At 42.9% G+C, this 15,429-nt stretch overlaps 1 non-coding gene and 1 pseudogene across 1 annotated transcript; both read right to left on the bottom strand.

Annotated features, from left to right (window-relative positions):
- Nucleotides 1-863: 863 nt before the first annotated feature.
- On the bottom strand, nt 864-2,388 carry LOC136460538 (two-component response regulator ORR21-like; annotated as a pseudogene).
- Nucleotides 2,389-14,308: 11,920 nt separating this feature from the next.
- Nucleotides 14,309-14,415, bottom strand: LOC136462053 (small nucleolar RNA R71). Its single transcript, XR_010760579.1, has one exon. It is a non-coding gene; the product is annotated as a small nucleolar RNA R71 (small nucleolar RNA).
- Between the last annotated feature and the right edge of the window lie 1,014 nt (nt 14,416-15,429).

The raw sequence follows: 15,429 nt of genomic DNA, 5'->3' as shown, positions 1-15,429 counted from the left end.
GTGCTCTTCCTGCAGGTGCATCACATACCAAAAAATCTCCAACTACTACTAAGAAATGTCAATAATTGGATTCCACATAACATAACCAACGTCCTTATATAGAATAATATAAAAAATGTTCTGACCACGACGAGTCCACGACATAAAAAAGCCCAACCAAAAGCAGCTAGCTAGCAAACCGAGGCCTTGTCCACGAAGAAGGCCTTCTTATTAGTTAGTCCCGTTTGGTAGGGCTTTTTTATCAGCCGTTTGGAGCCGTTTTCTATCAAACGGGGTAAAGTAAAATAGTTTCACTTGTTAAACCCCTAAAACATGCTCTCACAGTGATTTTGGGTGGGATGGAGCAAAAAAAAAAAGTGACTTCTCCCGGCTCCTCCTCCAAACCCCTAAAAACATGCTCTCATAGGGAAGCCATTTTGCCAAACGGTTTACCAAAATCACTTCAGCTCCACCGATTGAACTGTTCGTGGAGCTAAAACAAAAAAAATGACTTCACTAGTGAAGTGAAGCCCTGCCAAACGGGGTCTTAGTATTACCATACCACTTGCTTAACACAACTTCCGCTGTTGGCACAGACGCCCTGCTATTCGGTTACGTTCGGTGCGAGAGCCCGAAGATCAGCTTGTTCGCTTGTTGATTTCAGCCAGCCCAAACCAGCCAACCAACGGTGTTTTTCTCTCACAATAAACCAACACCAGCCAGCCTAAACCAGCTCAGAAACCAACCAGCGAACAGGCCCGATGTCCCTTAAGAAGTGGAAGCTTCGTTATCGTCTGAATGACCGTGGCATCACAATTATTTCCCCAATAATCTAGTAGCAATTGTGATTAATTAACCAGACATAATAGTTCATCGCTTAATTTCTACCGCCCAGAATTGTCCAAGGATGCTGCCAGGAGCAGGAGCCGCTTCTTCTGGTTCCGTGGCGTTTTCAGCATGCGTATCACTGCCACCTCTGTGTTGGCCTCAGGAACCAAGATTGCTACGGATGACAAAGAACAAAATAATATAATAATGGCACAATTAATCCAGAATGCAACTCAAACATCATCCTACCTCCGTCTAAAAAGATGCAATTTTGGAATTGGTACCATATGTTACTAGTATCTTTTGTATACATGTCTGATTAAATTGAAAACTGTTTGACTACTCCAAAACGACAATTGCATTAGAGAGAGAGAGAGAGAACTAAGGAGAGAGAAGAACCAAACACATTAAATCAGTCTCAGTACCTGAGGTCCATGTTTCCGTGTCTACGGGAGAGGAGCCTGAATCAGCGGGAGCTCGCTGCATCGTTTGAGCAGCTTGTCCTTCCTTGATAGGAGGTCCGAAGAGCTGCTGCTGAATCGACTGCATAATGTGAAGGTTTGCTGCGATGCTGCTGCTGCTTCTGCTCAAGCAATCTGGCGGCGGTGTCTGGAGTACCTGGACAAGATCTAGCTGTGCCTGAGACAGGTCTGCCAGACGAGTGTTCGGAGGAAGGGGACGCAGAGGGTGGGAGGCCGGTGCTTGTTCGGTAGCAGGGGAATGACTTGAAGCTTCTTCAGCTAGACGTCTCAGATGCAATTTATGTTCCTGCAGTTCGTGAACCGATCTTATATATCAGCAAAAAAAAAAAAGGTGCAATATTTTTTAGTTTAGTTTGTAATAAAAAGAGGCCTTCTTTATATTAATCACCTGAAGGTGGCTTGCAACTCTCTCTGCTAACTTCAGGAACGTTCATCTTCTCCAATATTCTCCTTGGCACAGCCTCTGTATATAATCCACACAGAGTATAGCTTATATACTGTACCATGTATATATAATCCAGACAAAACATAGCTTGCATACTTGTAACGCTTTGCTTCAAATATATAATACTTCATCGATTATGTTCTTAAAGTTTGGCTGCATGCATGCAGCTTTTCCGTTAACGTATGATTGTAACATCTAATAGATCAATGAGCTCATGAACAGATCATGAAACAAAGTAGGTACAAGCTAAATCTACACAAATGTCTTGCATGTATGATCATAAGCTAATAGATAGTTTGAAATTCAGTGCTGGTTAAAGTTTCACAGGATAGATTTGCAGTTCGTCAGTCCACACGAGCCTCGGCCTCTTCCCGCCTCCGCCTTGTTGATGGTGCTGCTGCTGCCGCTGACCCTTGCCGTCAGCGTCGTTGCTGGGAGGTGACGACGACGACGTTCTACTCAGCGGCGACGACTCGGCGGGCGAGCTGGAGCTTCCGCCGTTCGCCTGCGCGGACTTCTCCGGCTTCGGCCTCTTGCGCTTCTTCGGCGTCACGGGCTGCTGCCGCTGCTCGGCCCTCACCTCCCCGGACTCCATGGGATGGGAGAACACCGCTGAGCGCGCGCGGTTGGTACGATCCGTACGACCGCACCCATCCATCTAGGTAAACCATTATGGCCCTGTTTCGCTTACTCCACGTTCACTTTGTTCGGCTTTTTTTATTCAGCCGGAACAATGTTTTTCTTTCACAACAATTTAGCCGGAATAGTGTTTTTTCAGCCAGTTTCAGCCAAATTTCAGACCAGCGAACGGGGCCATAGCATATCCGTTGGGCGGTTACATCACTACGGAAACGACGGATTTGCTGAGTGCAAAAATGTTTGCCGAGTGCATTCTATCGGCCACTCGACAAACAAGCTCTTTGCCGAGTGCTGCAAAAAACACACTCGGCAAAATAATGGCACTCGATAAACAAACTCTTTGTCGAGTGCGAAAAAAACACTCGGCAAACTAAGAAAAAACACTCGGCAAAACAGAGACATTCGACAAAAAACCACAACATGGACATCCGTCAGTTAGTATACCAGCCATTAGGAGTTATTGAGTGTCCGTTAGTGGCATTCGGCAAAGAAAATAAGTTTACCGAGTGTTTTTTTACACTCGACAAATAAATAAGTTTTTTTTTCTCTTCTGGCCTTGAAACTTTTTCTACTCTCTACATACAATATATGGTACTCCATGTTAAGATTTGGTATATTTCTGAATCTATTTGCTATATTTAATTAATTTATTATATTTCAAGGAAATTTTTTGATATAAGTCAAATTTGAACTGCAAGTGATTTAAATAACAGAATAAAATAAGTAGAAAAATGATATTCATGTTATTGAGTCCAGTGTGATGCCTTACCAGGGAAATGAAAAGAAATTTCGAACATCTTGTTCAGGAAACACGACCACGAACATGTGGCCGAATGATTTTTAAATTCTAAAAAAAGCAAACGAAGTCAGAAAATCATGAGATTTGTCAAGATCTCGTGATATCACACGTGGAGGTTGTGGTAAAAAATTGAGAAGGTTTCGCAAAATCTGTCATGAACGATATTTACAAACCGAAGTATCTCAGAAAAAGAATAGTACCGTTGAAAAGGATTCGGTAAGATTTGGAGTCAAAGTGACGATTGAATTGGGGTTTGACTTCAAAACTTTTTGTATAGCCAATAGAGAATATAGATTGATTCATGTGTAATTTTGATAATTTTTTAGATCCGTTTGATAATTTTAATTTATTAAGTGTAATTATAGAATTTTAATTGATATAAATTGAATTTGAGCTATAACTGCATAAAATAATAAGTTTTTTTCTCTCTTTTGACATTGAAACTTTTTCTACTCTCTACATACAACATGTGATACTCCATGTTAAGATTTGGTATATTTTTAGATCTGTTTGCTATATTTAATTAATTTATTGCATTTCAAGGATTTTTTTTGGTATAAGTCAAATTTAAACTGCAAGTGATTCAAATAATATAATAAAATAAGTAGAAAAATAATATTCATATTATTGAGTACAGTGTGGGGCCTTACCCGAGAAATGAAAAGAAATTTCAAACATCTTGTTTAGGAAACACGACCACGAACGTGTCGCCGGATGGTTTTTAAATTCTAAAAAAACAAATGAAGTCTAAAAATCATGAGATTTATCAAGATCTCATGATATCCTACACATGGAGCTGTGGCAAAAAATTAATAAGGTTTCGCACAATCTATCATATACGATGTTTACAAACCGAAGTATCTCAGAAGAAGAATCGTAGCGTTGAGAAGGATTCGGTGATATTTGGAGTTAAAGTGACGATCAAATTAGGGTTTGACATCAAAACTTTTTATAGGCAATAGAGAACATAGATTGATTCATGTGTAATTTTGATAATTTTTTGGATCCGTTTGATAATTTTATTTTATTAAGTGCAATTATATAATTTTAATTGATATAGATTGAATTTGAGCTATAACTACATAAAATAATAAGTTTTTTTCCCTTCTGACCTTGAAATTTTTTCTACTCTCCACATACAATATGTGGTACTCCGTGTTGAGATTTGGTATATTTCTGGATCTGTTTGCTATATTTAATTAATTTATTGCATTTCAAAGAATTTTTTGGTATAAGTCAAATTTGAACCGCAAGTGATTCAAATAATAGAATAAAATGAGTAGAAAAATGATATTCATGTTATTGAGTATAGTGTGAGGCCTTACCTAGGAAATAAAAAGAAATTTTGAATATTTTGTTCAGGAAACACGATCATGAACGTGTGGCAGAATGATTTTTAAATTTTAAAAAAAGCAAACGAAGTCTGAAAATCATGAGATTTATCAAGATCTCATTATGTCATACATGGAGGCTTTGGTAAAAAATTGAGAAGGTTTCGCACAATCTGTCATCTATGATTTTTACAAACCGAAGTATCTCAGAAGAAGAATCGTAGCGTTAAGAATGATTCGATAAGATTTGGAGTCAAAGTGATAATCGAATTGCGATTTGACTTTAAAACTTTTTATATAGGCAATAGAGAATATAGATTGATTCATGTGTAATTTTGGTAATTTTTTGGATCCATTTGATAATTTTAATTTATTAAGTGCAATTATATAATTTTAATTGATATAAATTAAATTTGAGCTATAACTGCATGAAATAATGAAATAATATTTGTAGAAAAATCAAAAATATATTGTTGAGTGAATTTGATAAGGTATTTTCAAAATACATCAGAACAAATTTAGCAAAGCACATTATGGAAAAGGAGAAGAAGGAAAATAAAAATAATAAGTTTGACAAGTGCCCCTGACGTGGCACTCGGCAAAGCTGGTATTTACCGAGTGTCAGACCTGCGATACTCGGCAAACCACTTCACCCAGCCCCCCAAACGTGCAGTAGTTTAGGGTTTGAAAATGAAAAAATGTGTTTGCCGAGTGCTAGATCACGAGCACTCGGCAAACCCTCTCATAACCACCCCGACCGGCCTCACATACACACACGCACACACACACGCACACCCGCACATGCACACACACCCACACACCCAGCTGCACCATGCGACCGTCGCTTGCCTCGCGGCCGCCGTCGATCCCTCACGCGCCCCTCGCCGACCCCTGGCGCCCTCCTCCGGCCGGCCCCCTCCCCCGGTGGCCAGCGCCCTTCTCCTACTTGCACCCTCCCTCGGCCTCCACGTCCTCACCCCGTTGACCACTGTCGATCCCGCACGCGCCCCTCACTAGCCCCCAGTGCCCTCCCCTAGCCGGTGCCCTCCCCTGGCCGCCACACCCTCCCCCCATGCGGCCGCTGTCGGTCCCGCGCGCCCCTTGCTAGCCCTCAACGCCCTTCCCTGGCTGGCGCCCTCTCCCTGCCACCAAGGCCTCGACCCGGCGGCCGTCGCTGGTCCTACGCACGCCCCTCGTCGGCCCCCGGCGCCCTCCCCTGGTGGCTAGTGCCCTTCCCTGGCCCCATGCATCGCCGCCGCTGTTCCAATGTCTGCCGCCTCCCGCCGGTCGAAGGTACTATAAATACCAGATTGCCTCATCTGAACAAAAGGTAGTACAAATAGCTAGTGATCAACTTGGATGGTAATGAAATCTAAAAAAATGGAATAAGGGATGAATGCTTAGACGCTAATTGTATTAACTCTTGAAAGACACTGTGCCATTTGCTTACCAAAAAGAGACTAGAAGACCACGACATATGAAATTGTTTGTGTGTATGTGGTTCTCGGACATCGTGCCATTGGTTTGGTGTGTATGTGGTTGTTAGCCATCGTGCCGTTGGTTTCTTGTAGGTTTTGGTTACCTCACCGTGCAGGGGAGGTGCTGCCAAAATTTACAATTGATACTATTATATTCATTTGTTGTAGGAGATACTATTGCAAAGATCATTCCTCACCGTCCTTGACTCATCACTTTGTAGGACAGCAAGGTGAGGCATCATACACCCCTCTTTCTGTATGATGTTCGTATATCATGTAACCTAGCTAGGCGTCTCCCGTTCGAAAGAGACACGGTTGGAAATATACAGATCTTTGCATATCTATAACCGTATCTGTTTCGAATTATCCACGTTTTTTAGACAGCCTAAGGATGTGTAGATGGGGTTAGTTTCTATGCTCTACTCTGATCCAAGATAGAGTTTCAGCAGCATCTCCCTGTTGTTCTTCAGATACACAATCTCCCTGCTAGGACGTGTATTTGGAGACTATTAATTTATTATTTGTCATACCATGTTATTTTCTAAGTATGTTTTGTTTATTTTGCATCTATTTTGATGTATTATCTGTGCTAATTGATTTACTCTTTTTAATTGCAGGTGATTAAACAATGGTGGGCGGTATGAAGAGGATAACGTCATTTTACTCAAAAGCGACAGCGATGCATAAAGGGTCCAATGCAGCTGCAGGGTCTAATGCAGCTGAGGGGTCCAGAAAGAGATCTTGGGGTTGATCCAGGGGTTGAGGGAAGGGTGGAGGCAAGATGAGGCCACCGCTGCCTATACCTTCATCACCGTCTGAGTTACCTTTAGCTCACTCATCCTTTAAGGAGGAGGAGGAGGTACAGATGGAGGAGGAGATAGGGGGTACCACTTCCTCTACTTCATTGTGTGTGTGGTTGCAAGGTCCCTCGACCCTTCTAAGGCGACCGATACCTCTTGAGAGACGCCCGCTGATTTGACCTTATGGAGATAAGTAACTTTAGATATTATCACTAATTTTTCATTTGATATGTTCAAAATTACAATAGAAACTAATAATTTATCTTAATCACTTGGGTAGGGGTTGGAGGAAGGTCGGTGGGGTGATCACGCATGCCATGTGAATGACATCCTTGGTCTTTTGATCAAGGAAAAATTCCCTGGCCTGGTGCAGTTCGGCGAAACTATCGAGCCAGCCTACACATGGGCCCACTATGCCGCCATCCTCGACGCCCCTAATTGGGATGGCAGGGTATTCGCCGACAAGGCGCAGCGTGTCAAGACCGAGCTTTGGGTGAGTCTTTCTCGACTACATTGCTCAATACATCGCATTGATTAGACATTCTTAAAATAATGACTGGATACATCATGTCTATATGCAGGATTTCTTTAGATGCGAAGAGGGATACGAGGCCAAGGCGGATGTTGTGGCTGACAAAGCTGCCAAGAAACTCATCATGGACATGCACCATGAGGCGCGCATCTAGGCCATGATCCAATAGCACACGAAAATTCTTAGAGTGAGGGTCCCTAAAAGTGAGGCAAGAACCATGAGGCTAACCCTGGAACAATACCTGAAGGTAAATATAGAACATTAATACTTATTTTTTCTGAGATTAACTACGCTTAATTTCATCTTCTTATATGTCATATACTTGTTAACGTAGGTGCCTAAAAGCTCTAGTTTGGTTTTGGTGAATTAATGAAACCCTAAGTGCTAACCTAGTTTATCAAAGTGATTATGAGACAGGTGACACTATTCCTAGTGATTAAGCATGTGAAGATTAGGACATGATGATGGTGATGGCATGGTGATGATCAAATCCTTGGACTTGGAAAAGGAGAAAGAAAAATAAAAGGCTCAAGATAAAGGTGAAATTGACAGGAGTTTTTTTGGTTTAGTGATCGAGACACTTGGAGAGTGTGATCACATTTAGGATCGATAGTCGTACTATTAAGAAGGGTGAAACTCGTATTGAAATGCGGTTATCAAAGTGCCACTAGATGCTCTAACTCATTGCATATGCATTTAGAATCTAGTGGAGTGGTAACACCCTTGAAAAGGTTTATGAAAATATACTAACACACATGTACAAAGGTGATATACATTGTGTTTTGCACTTGAGAGCATGGGTTCAAAACTCCACCAGCGGAGTGTCCATCTGTAGAGTGCGGATAGTCCGATGGTACCACTAGTGCCCTACACAGAAAAAGATAGGGTTTCATAGAGTGCACTGGATGCTGGTCACGCAGTGATCGGACACTAGGGTCCTGCGTCTAGTTAGTAGCAGCAGCAAGCACATAGTCTCGGTCTTGTGACCGGACGCTGACGCAAAGAGTGACCAGATGCTTAGGGCCTACGTCCGATCAGTACTGACATACGCTGACGTGGTGGTGCATAGAGGAGACAGTGACTGATCGGACGTTGGGTGAGTCCGGTCGGGCCTATCCGGACATGTCCGGTCATGAATGGAACCTTACTAGAAATGACCAGATGCTGGGGTCCTATGTCCGGTCACTTCAAAGCAACGCGTCTAAAAGCTCTAGTTTGGTTTTGGTAAATTGATGGAACCCTAAGTGCTAACCTAGTTTATCAAGTGATCATGATATAGGTAGCACACACCAATTGATGAAGCAAATAAAGACCATGACATGATAATGGTAATGCCATGATGATAGTCAACTGCTTGGACTTGAAAAGAAAAAAGAGAAAAACAAAATGCTCAAGGCAAAGGTATAAATAATAGGAGCCATTTTGTTTTGGTGATCAAGACACTTAGAGAGTGTGATAACATTTAGGTTTGATAGCCGTACTATTAAGTGGGGTGAAACTCGTATCAGAATGTGGTTATCAAAGTGCCACTAGATGCTCTAACTCATTGCATATGCATTTAGGATCTAGTAGAGTGCTAACACCCTTGAAAATGTTTGTGAAAATATACTAACACATGTGCACAAGGTAATACACTTGGTGGTTGGCACATTTGAGCAAGGTTAGGAACTTCACCGGCAGAGTGTCCACCCATAGAGTGTGGATAGTCCGACGGTGCCACTGACACCCTAGACAGAAAAGATGGAGGTCACTGTAAGTGACTGGACGCTGGTCTCTGAAGGACCGGCGTGTCCGGTCAGTAGCAGCAGAAAAAGCACAGCGTCGGTCATTGACCGGACGCTGGCGCTGAAACGACCAGACGCTGGGTGTGTCTGGTCGAGCATGATCGGACATGTTCGGTCATGAAAAGTCATCTCTGGATGCTTACTGGAAACGACCGGATGCTGGGGTTCAACATCCGGTCACTTTGAGCTGCAGCGTCCGGTCATCACTTGACCGTTGAGATCGGGTGATCAACATTTGAAGAGAGGGGACACGTGGTACGCATCATGTGACCAGACGCTGAGGTCCAGTGGCAGGTCAATATGACCAGAGCGTCCGATCACCCCGTGTTATGCCTAGTGAAGGGGTACAACGGCTCTATTTTGTGGGGGCTTCTATTTAAGCCCCATGGCCGACTCAAGCTCACTCTCTTGGCCATTTGCATTGACATAACAACCTTGTGAGCTTAGCCAAAGCCCTTCCACTCATCTCCATCATTGATTCTTCATCTTTGTGAGATTGAGAGTAAATCCAAGTGCATTGCTTGAGTGTTTGTATCTAGAGGCACTTGGTGTTTGTGTTTTGCTGTGGGATTCACTTGTTACTCTTAGTGGTTGCTGCCACCTAGATGGCTTGGAGCAGCAAGGATCATTGAGTAGAGAGTGGTGATTGTCTCCGGCTCCGATCATGGTGATTGTGAGGGGTTCTTAACCTTTCTCCGGTAGAGAGCCAAAAGGTACTCTAATAGATTGCTCATGGCTTGTGTGATCCTCATCTTGTGTTGGTTGTGTGGCACCCTATCGAGGGTTTGGCATGTGATGCCAATTAGCGCGTGAACCTCCAAGTGGGTGAATCGCCACAATGAGGAGCAGCTTGCCAGCAAGCAAGTGAACCTCGAGAAAAATTCATTGTGTTCATCATTTGATTCCGAGGTGATTGATCTTTATTGTTATTCATTTTTGTGATTGATTGGCTCCTTTCTCAACACGGCGATATAACCTTCTTGCTCACTCTCTTTATATTACCGTAAACTAGTTGTCAAGCTCTTTAGTGTAGCTAGTTGTGAGAGCTTGTTAGTTTGGTTAGTGTGGCTGTTTAGTTAGTCTTTGAGAGCACATTAACTTAGTGGCTGTTTGGTTAGTTTTATGTTTTACGGTGGTCCTCCAGCGATGATAGGCGGCGGTGGAGCACCAGGGCATGCTCGCGCACTTGCGGTGGGGCGCAGCCCGGCCGGAGGCGAGCCAAGGCGGCCATGCCACGTGCGCGTGTGGTGGGCAGAGGCGTTGCTCCGGTGGCAATAGGCTACTGGCAGCGACACTGCTAGGAAGGCGACGCGGGGGAGGCAGTGCGAGGTGTTAGCGGAGGATTGGCACGCTGAGTGGCTGGAGGGGGCTTCTGCAGAGGAGCAGCGGCTGCGTGAGCTCTGATGCTTGGCCATCCATGGCGAGAGTGAGGGGTAGGAACAAAGAAGAGAGCAAGAGAGCGAGTTGGAGGAAGGAGGGGCGAGCGCTCAGTCGTTTCATCCACGCGGCATGAGTGCTAGCGAGGTGGCAAACATGTGAGCGAGCGTTCGGGCCACGTGGCATCGCTCCCCTACGCACGGTTGGCTCCCTTCCGTTTGAATCAGCTACAAAACCTACTGAAACCCACATCTTCGCCCATCCATAGCTCTCAAACCGAGCAATGAAAAAAACTAAACCAATTGCACCGTGTTGTAGAGCTATATGCATACTACAACTTTGATTAAAGGAGTTTGGTCCAAATCAAAATGGTTTGTGAGATATTAATTCCCAAAGAGGGCTACTTGAAAACTAAAAACGGAATTCAGATATTCAGTCCAAGTTCCCCGAATTCAGCGAAACTAGCAGTTTTGGGAATTGATTTTGAAGGTGCAAATGTGCCCCAAACATGATGAGACTTATTTCATTGTTTCCTTCACAAAGTGTACTTCAATTCATATTAAGGAATCTAGTCGAGTTACCATACAAATTTGGAAGATAAAAATGTCACAACATGTCAACTTCTAGCTGTTAATCAGGGACTTAGAAATATTTCAGAGGGGCCAAAGCAACACTGCTTTCAAACTTGAGACCACTGTTTGAGTCACTTAGAAGTTGAAATAGGTCTTGGTCCAAAAATAAAGTTTGTTGTACTCCACTCAAACTCAAACTTTTATTTAAGGTCCAATTCCATGCAAGTACTCCAGACAGTTGGTCAACACAGGTCAAAACTGAACAATTTTAGCTACTCCCATACTTAGAAGCATTTTCTTGACATTTGCTCAACATGAACCATTCATGACTTTTGTTGTAGAATTCAATTAGAGTTATTTGGGTAAGGTAGCAAGGTTTAGTTGACATCCCATGTTCCTATTCACCTGATGAAGCAATTCAAGAAAGACTATAACTTATCATTTCATGTGACTTCTTGATTCAAAACTTTATGAAATTTTTCCACTGGTCAAGATGGATGTATATTGATGTAATGTGCATGAAACAAGCATGTTTGACATTACTTATGCCTAACCTTAACTAGGGTCCACAAGTAAGCAAAGGTGTGTTGTCCAAGTTCAAGTTGGGACTCAGTTTCATATATTGGACCACAACACCTTCATCATCACTTCAAAATTATGAACTAGAGATCATGATCATTGCTTGACATAGTTTACTTAAGTCCAAATCCACTGCTTAACTTGTGACTAATGCCCGGGGTGTTACAGATGCAGCCTTACAAATTTCGATAAGAATTGAGGGGTAACTTGTATAAGATTGTAAGAGATTCAAGTTGGACCGATGCAACCTTACAATAACTGATGATAACTAACTTATACAAAGCTTATAAGAGGTCGAGCCAGACTGATGCAACCTTATAAACAAGTATAAGTCGTGACAGATACTCACAAACAAACCAGAGGTTGAACCTAACCGATGCAGTCCTGCTTGTCCGAAGAACTCACCGAGATATATTCTACTCCTACTCCTAGGGGGTGGCGTAAGCCGAAAAGTAAAGGTACTGATTTGATTGATCGATGAGAGATGTCTATTACAATAGTCGGGTGTTGGCGGTCACTAACGTTCAATTCCGATCGCCAATTAATATCCAAAACAGGAGAAATAAACAAACTTTCAACATATATGCATTTACTATTAATATATTTTCACATGTATTGGATACTTAGTGTTTTGCAGAACTTATACACCAAATACATGGGAAAATGATCAAATGACGCAACTCGAAAGGCATAAAGCAGAATTACGCAAAGGAAATAAATGGAGAAGCCCACCTACATGCCAAGATTGGGCCGGGCACCATCGAGGAAGCAACCCAGGCATAGCCAGTAGCCCATCGGGGAAAGGCGGTGGCCAACAGGACTTGCTAGGGTGCACCCGCACCCTGGGTGCTCCTGCACCCCCAGCACCGTCTCTCTAGCCCACGTTGCTTCGACGGTTGCATGGCGACCTGCATAGGTGGTTTTTGGTGCTTTCCTAATCTACTAAGGCCAAACCGACCATCAACTAATATAAATAGGTGGCTAGTGCTCACCTCTTACACACACCAGCATTTGGAGCTGCACACCTCACCTCTCTATTTGTACTCTTTTAGTTTTTAGTAGTAGTTTGGAGCTAGGCAAGAGCTACCTTGGAGAGCTTGGCTTCTTAGAAGAAGAGCAACTTTGGTATGAATACTATGAAGAAGTCTTCCATAGCCTTGTTCTCATATCTTCAATATAGTAGTGCATATGAACTAGACTATAGTTTTCATGTTATAATCTTGACATATGAACTAGCATATAGTTTGTATGTTATGATCTTAACATGTTCAATTTTATGCTTAACCATTCATGACTTATATGAGTAGAAGTAGAGCTAGGTTGAGGTGGCGGTTCGTTGTTCCTTCGAGTTTGCCCATGTCCTATACTTGTCGATCCGTAGGGTCAGAGTCCCTAGGGGATATCGATAGTTTCTTTGTACACGGGTGTGGTGCTCGGTAGTTACTTTCAGACATGACGGTGCCCCCTGGTTGAGAGGTAGGTGGCAAGTGGTGACAACCCTGTCCATCCCTTGTAATCCCCCATGTTCAGGTTTTGTGAAGGAGTTTTAAAGTCTCTCGCGCTTGCTAGCAGACCAGTGCTCGGAGATCTTCCTGTCCATCTTACACTTAGTTTTAATTTTAGTCATATATCTTGTATGATCATTAATTGTTCTTTGCATGACTATATTTGACCTTGCCTGCTCCACTTAGAAACATTCTTTTATTCTTTATTTTCCTTTTATCCTTGAGGTTGGCTCAGATGTGTGTCCGCTATCCTTGAAATACCGTTTGTACCCCTATCATGAACTATTGGTTTACTAATGCAAGTATGTAATCTTGATTATATGCCATGCTAGACTCTTATACCTTGCCTTCCTTTAGGAAAATATAAATAATGATATGCTGAATACTTTCGGGTGAAATGCTACAATGATAGATCCGTGCGCTTACGAATATTTTCTTTAATCATCGAGAACTATCATAGTTGGTGTTTTTTGGCGGCATCGCTAAGGTTTACTCAATCTTAGTGATTGCGCTAAGAAATGCCAATAAGCATTTCTGTCACCATTGTCAGGGAGGGCATAGGTTAAAGAATCTAGTAGGACATATTCATGATCACATGCATATAATGGTAGTCATAGTTTATGTAGGCTAATTCTGCTTGTTTTCTTCCTGTTGTGGATGAAAATAGGATATTGTATGAGTGGTTTTGATCTACCGGATAACTACATTGAAAATCCGGAGGCACTCCTAAGGAAGATCTGGTCTCGTGTGCTTGTTCTTCTATTACTCTGCCGGCAAGTGAACCAGTCACCCCTGCACCATCCGCTACTATTGGTATGGCCAAGACACTCTACGACTACTCCACTCCCGCTGTCGCCAACGTGCCCATTGGGTCCGCTGTCAACACGGGCAATGGAAACTTCGAGTTGCGCACTGGCCTGATCACGATGGTGCAGGCAAACCAATTCTGTGGTTTGCCTAGTGAGGACACAAGTGCAGACTTGCAACACTTCCTAGAGCTATGCGACACCATCGTCATCAAAGATGTCGCACCAGCTAGCATAAGGCTCCGTCAGTTTCCCTTCTCCCTTGCGGGGAAGGCGAAATAGTGGTTTTACAAGGAAAAGGATGCTACCATTATGTGGGACAAACGTTCCGCGGTGTTTCTTGCAAAATTTTTCCTCATGGGTAAAATCAATGTCCTGAGGGGGAAAATTTCAAACTTCCAGCAAACTTCAATGGAATCCATCCTTGAGGCGTGGGAGAGGCTATAGGATTACATCCAAGCCTGCCCGCTCCACGGAATGGAAAACTAGCTCATGCTCCAGAATTTCTACGAGGGGCTTACGCCCATGTCGAAGGGGCATGTAGATGCCGCTACTGGAGGAGCGTTTCTCTCCATCACCATCAATGGAGCCACGACTCATTGAAAAGATGGTGGCGAATTAGAGCTGGGAGGAGGAAAGAAAACAACAAAAGGCATGCATACCGTGATGGAGGCGGATATGCTTACCACAAAAATGGACTTGTTATTGAAAAGACCTGATGACTGCCCCGATACCCGTGAAGAAGCATCATACATAAACAACGGGTTCCGACAAGGTAACAAAAACAGGTGGAACAATGAATCCCGCCCGCAAGGAGGTAATTTGAATTTCAATTCAAATTTCAATTCGAATCAACCTTCCTTGAAAGACCTTGTTTTAGGTCAAGCTAAAATCAATGAAAATATCACTGTAAAGCAAACATATAATGATAAAATGTTGGAAAACATTAACTCAAAATAGAAGGTCTATCTTCCTCTTTTAAAAATCAATTGAGCTTTATAAAATGATTGAAACTCAATTAGGTCAAATTGCTGCTGCTTTACCTGTTAATAATGAAGGGAAGATCCTGGGGCAACCCGAGAATTCCTTTGAAAAAGTTAACACAGTGACCACAAGGGGTGGTAAGTCGACTCGTGATCCACCAAATCCTGACAATAAAATAGGAAAAGCACAAGGGCAACAAGAGGAAGGATCTTCTTCATCAACAAAAATACAAAAAGATCACGAAGAGGAGGAAACAACACCACAAGACTTCGTTGACACAAGCTTGTTGCCGTTTCCCGCTAGAAATAGAAAACAAGCTGTGGACGAGCAATTCACTTGTCTTGTTGAGGTGATAGAGAAGATACACATGAGCGTCCCATCAATTGACGTCTTACATGTACCTTCTTATGCAAAATACATTAAAGATATCAACAATAAGCGACCCTTGCCATCCACGGAGGTCGTAAAGCTAACGAAAAAGTGTAGCATGGCTATACTCAACCGTCTAC

This window comes from Miscanthus floridulus, chromosome 6 (genome assembly GCF_019320115.1).
Source record: "Miscanthus floridulus cultivar M001 chromosome 6, ASM1932011v1, whole genome shotgun sequence".
In the NCBI taxonomy this organism is placed as follows: Eukaryota; Viridiplantae; Streptophyta; class Magnoliopsida; order Poales; family Poaceae; genus Miscanthus; species Miscanthus floridulus.
This window is presented reverse-complemented; position numbering and strand designations above follow the sequence as displayed.